This window comes from Neomonachus schauinslandi, chromosome 13 (genome assembly GCF_002201575.2).
Source record: "Neomonachus schauinslandi chromosome 13, ASM220157v2, whole genome shotgun sequence".
NCBI lineage: Eukaryota > Metazoa > Chordata > Mammalia > Carnivora > Phocidae > Neomonachus > Neomonachus schauinslandi.
Window position 1 is genome coordinate 82,701,111 of NC_058415.1, and position 5,744 is coordinate 82,706,854.

Here is a 5,744-nt window from a genome sequence, read left to right on the forward strand (position 1 = left end):
TTTATTTATTTATTTATTTATTTATTTATTTATTTATTTATTTATTTATGGGGGTGGGGCACGCACACAGGTGTGTGCACAGGAGCTGGGGAAGGGGCAGGGGGAAAGGGAGAGAATCGCCAACAGACACCACACTGAGCACAGAGCCCCACTCGGGACTCAATCCCACGACCCTGAGGTCATGACCTGAGCCGAAATCAAGAGTCGGACGCTTAACCGACTAAGCCACCCAGGTGCCCCTGAATCCTCATTTCTCAAAATGGGGCCAGAATCCCTACCTTGAAGATCAGCCACACGGATGGGAAATGGTCCTAGGCTTTGCTGGCCTTGAGGACAATGCATTAGTACAGCAAAGTTTTCTCTTTCTTGTCAAGAAGTCCTGTCTTTCACAGTTGCAACACACTTCTGGGATTCCCAGCATGGCTGCATGTGTCCACATCACAGACCTGGACATTGCTCACTCTATCACCTAGACAGACTAGGACCCAACAGGGACCCACACCTGCACAGTGGGGCACTTCGGGTACCTCTGAGCCTACGCTCGAGCTACCATCTCGGCACCAGGGAGCTGGAAGGCTGGAAGCCCCTGTTATCACCCTTGTGAGGTGAAGAGAGCATTCCCTCTGTGTGCTCAGTGGGTGAGGGTGGGTCCCCAGACAAAGGCTGTTTGAGTGTCACATCCAGTGAGGTATTTAAGTTCTTTCCATTCAAGGACAAAGCCCTTTGCTCCCTGGGGTACACAATGGGATGAGTTTCATTAGTGCCTGTGTTCACCTTCCATGTAAAGTCTCACTCATTATGCCAGACAACTTGATGCTGAATTCTCTCGGGCTCTCATCCTTAGGCTACAGGGTAGCTTTTGCAGGGTCTCCAGCACCCAACCCTGTCTTGTCTGGGTATGTCTGAATCTCTGGGGTGTGTGGGCTTCAGTGGGTGCTGGGTATTTTCCATCTGCTCCCCAGATCCACTCTTCACTCTACCACTCTGCTGCCTAGGCCCAGGAGGCTAAGCATATAGACTGTGTCTGCCAGGCTCCCTTACCCTTTGGCTTCCAGTCAGGTCCAGCCAATGGGGAAGACCAGCAGAAGACTGGAGGGCAGGAAGGGAGAGGGATGGGGCATGACTCTGCTGCACTGTGGTTTGGTAGAGGCTGCCTCTTGTCTCCATGGCCACGGGTCCTATTGGTGACATCGGTCCTCAGCTATGACTCTCATCAAATTCCAGTAATCTCCCCTTCTCCTTGCCTCTTCACACAAAGGATAGTAATGGCTCCCTGATGTGGCTAATTCCGAGGTGCTCCACCATCCCTTAACCCTGCCCACCCTTGGAAATAGTCCCTCCACACTGAACTCCTTTTAGGCATTCCCTTTGGAACATGTCCCCTCTCTCCATCCTGGCCCCTGATGATACAGAATCTTTTCCCTGGAGCCCCTCAGCTCCCATGCAATCAGGGAATGTAAGTAAACAACATCACCACCTCGAGGTCCATTCTTGGTCCAGACAAGTGGCCGTGTCACTTATAGAAATGAAGAGTGAGCTCTTTCAGATCCACGTTAGAGATGAAGAAAGGCTCAGGATAGGCACTTGGAAAGATATCTAAGGATGAGCTGCTTTTAAAGCAAGCAGAGCTCTGGAACAGTGGTAGATTTTGTTATGACTGGTGAAAGCAGGGTGGACGACAGTGGATGAAGCGGGGCGCCTCTGCGGCCTTTTTGGGGCCATAGTCCTGACACACAGACACGAGGGAAGGAGAGGGAGGACTGAAACCCCAGATCTGGTTGCCGGGAAAGATGGCAGGATGCAAGCCTTCTGAAAAGACCCAAGTGAATAGTTTGATGGCTCTCAGCTTTTCACAGGGAAAAAGAAGCAAAGGTGAGATGTTTATTTTCAAAGCAAGCAACATATTTCTTATGTTCTTACATTTCTTATGACAGTATCTCCACTTAATGGCCCCATCATGTCTAATAACTTAGGAGATAAAACGCGTTTCTTTGATCTGAGCTAGTCAAGAAGACTGACAGCTGGTATTCTGCACAAAAATTCAGTGTCTTGTCTAATTGTTGGAAAGTCTCATTATTGGAAAGTCTCACAACCAGTAGAGGATTTTTTTTTTAACTTTATCAAAACTGTTAACCATTTTCTGGCTCCCACTACCTCCCCCCAGCACACACCACCACTTGGAACTGATACCCGTTCGAGAGTGGAGTCAACGTTGAGCATGACTCGGCTCTGGGCCTTGACTTGCATGAGGGGCTCTCGGGAACTTTGCTAATCAAGAACTCCTCATCCCGTGTGTCTCTTCTCTTCCAATCTGGGGTGGTTATGCCCATTTGAATGTGATGAGAGCATTCACCTGGGCTGACTTTTAAAGGATGTGTGTGATTTTTCACCCAGCCATCAGAGGCCACAGAACACACCAGCCTATCAGACTCACTCATATATAAAGACTGGAAAATAGAGGGGTGCCTGGGTGGCTCAGTCGGTTAAGCATCTGCCTTTGGCTCGGGTCATGATCTCAGGGTCCTGGGATGGAGCCTTGGCTCGGGCTCCTTGCTCAGTGGGGAGCCTCCGTCTCCTTCGCTCTCTGTCAAATAAATAGATAAAATCCTTTAAGAAGAGAGGGCGAGAATCCAGAGCAGACTCCCTGCTGAGTGTAGAGCCAGAAACAGGGCTCCATCCCAGGACCCTGAGATCATGACCTGAGCTAAAACCAAGAGTCGGACGCTCAACCGACTGAGCCTCCCAGGGGCCCTGAATCTGCATTTCTAACAAGCTCACAGGGAGTTCTAATGCTGTTAGGAGACCACACTTTGAGAGCCACTTTATGGCCTGACGGGGCCAATTCTGTGAGCTCAGGTGTATGAAAGGCCCAGTGCCATGCTCAGTAAGTTCTCTGGAACCAGAGAGCTACTCGGGCCTGTGGGAGCTAAGGGTGGGACGTCTTTCCAGAGGCCATTTGGCAACAGAGGCCAGAAGGAAGAGGTAGACAGCAAAACTCATTTGGGGACTATCCGGCCCTCTCCTCTACTGAGGAAAGCCATTCAGCATTTCTCTCTGGAAGCACTGGCTTTTTACTGTGACCCACTGGAAGAAATTTCTTTAACGTTGTGACTCTGAGCACACACACGCATATGTATTATAGCAGAAACACAAAACAGGGCTTTTCCCTGTTTTGTGTGGTGCACGCTAACTTCTGTTTTATTTGGCATTAAAAAATACTGATTGCACAATATTGATAATTTAAATAGATTCTGTAATAGATTGCACGTAAGTCAGACTTAGAGAGGTGTTTCAATCAGAATTGGGGCTGCAGGAGAGAGGAGGCTGGCAAGTTTTCTTCTAATAACTACCCCTGGGAGGTGCTTACTATGGGTCAAGTTCTAAAATTGAGCTGAATTATACATAAACAGATTAAAACACACACATACATATATTCGAGTTTATGTGTATGCGTGTGTTTTGACTCAATCTTCACATCAACTCTCTGAAGTAGATAATATCACCACCATCTTCATCCCCCATTGTACAGATAAGGTTAAGTGACCAGCCCAAGGTCAGACAATCCAGTAGGTAGCAGACCTAAGACTCAAACCTAAGAAGCCCAGCCCCAGATTCACAGCCACCGTGGCATACTGTGTCTCGTGCTAATGGATTACAATCCACAGACTAGAAATGTCTCTCCCTGGAGAACCTAGCCACGGCCCACCAACTGGGTCAACAAATATTTGAAGACTTCCTAAGCGCCAGCCAGATCCCTGCATGTTGGCACAGATCTAAATAGTTTGATTAATTTATTTCATCTTTTCTTGAGTTCCTAGTAGATGCCATGCCTTGTGCCAGGTACTGGAGTACATGCAAATTAATTAAATCACTTGCTCACACACTCAAAGGGGAATCACTGGTACGTGCTCTTTGCCCAGCTCTGTGCTAGAGCAGGCACATCTGGGCTCAGCATCAAGGGTTTAGGGGTCCAGGAAGGATTGGGGGCCCTCCCTTGGTTTTCCATGCACTGACCGGTCGATCCATCGGATCCCTTCTCTTTCCTCGAAGAAACAGGATGCCAGGACCCTCTTCTTGTTTCTCCCTCCCCGGAGCTTAGACATACAGAATGCCAGGCAAGCAGAGATGATTTATAGTAGGTATTAATCAGGCCAAATTTGCTGTAGGTGGTTTGGTTGCAGTCACTCCATCGTGTGCTCTGGGCAGCAGGAGCCCCTGGGAACACCTGTTAAATGAACTCTGTGGTCCTGTCTTTGGCCCTCATCCTGCTGACGTCCTGCCTCTACCAGGGTGCTCTGCAACAGGCTTTGCTGCCACGAAGTGAGCAGTCTGGCTCTTTGGGGAGCCTCCTCTGCTAATGGTTAAGCCAGAGCTTAGCTTGATGCCTTTGCATGACTCCCAAGGTGCACACTCACCAGCCTGAGTCTCTTCCTTACTGAACAGATTACCTGGACTTTGGCTGTTTTGAGTAGATCATGCTGAGTTAGTATTCTAAAGCTGTAAAGCCAGTTCTCTACGCTTTAGTCTTTTTTTTTCTCCCTCTGAGCTTCTTATTCTCTGTGTGCTGATCTGATTCAGAACCTTGGATTTCTTTCTGATAATTTCTTTATAAATGGTAAAGACTCGGGCTTTGACTGAGACGGACGTGGGGTGGAATTCTAACTCCACCCCTGCTGGTCTGTGACCTTAGCCAGTGACTTCATTACCCGGCCCTCCGTTTCCTCAACAGAAAATGAGAATAAAAGAATGCATGTAAAGATTCCCAGAGACTAAGGAGACATGATTAAGTGTGATGTCGTGTCCTGGATCAAACTGTGGGACAGCAAAAGGACATTAGTAGGAAAACTGACGGAATCCGAATACAGCCTGTAGGTTACGGAACAGTGTCATGCCCATATTAACTTATTTTGACAAACGTGCTTTGGTTACGTAAGGCGTGAACATTAGGAGGAAGCCGAGTGAAGGCGATAAGGGGAACACTTGGTACTATCCTCGCAACTTTTCTGTCAATCTAAAATTGTTTAAAAGAAATAAAAAGTTAAAAAGCAATGCCGATAAAGCCCTGAGCACAGCACCTGGACCCAGGAAGTTCTTGAAAAATATGACTTGTTATCATCCCCATGATGACCACCTCATTTATTCCTCACGGCAAACCTGTGAGGTAGGTATGGTGATCAGCCCGCGTTGTGGACTTGGAAACCTAGAGAGGTGAAATCCTTACCCAAGGTCTCACAGCCAGGAAATGGCAGAGCCCAAATCTAAGCGCAGCCACGGTGTAGCTCTACATCCATGCTCTTACCCTCTCTGCCTCCCACTCCACTGTGCTATCATCACTACAGTAAATGATGATAAATACTAATGAGCGGGGAAGAGTGGGTATAAAACAAGCACAGGTTTTAGACCCAGAAAGACTTAAGTTCAAGAGCTACCTCTTCTAGATGAGTTGTTTAGTCTCTCTGAGCCTCAGATCCTTTATCATTAGCATGGAAATGAAACTCTCGGGTTTAACTGAGAGGATTGTACAGGGACTAATACATAGGAGGAGCTCTGTTAATTTCAGCTCTTGGAACAAGAAAATCCTTGACCACCTGGCTTGGACAACTGCCTCGCTGTAGGAACATATCAGGGGAAGGAACAGGGGCTCCTACCTGGCTGTCAACGTTGACTCAGCTCCTTACTCATTATGTAACGTGGAACAAGCTACTTTCATATCTCTGAGTGTCAGGTTGCTCGAGTATTAACTG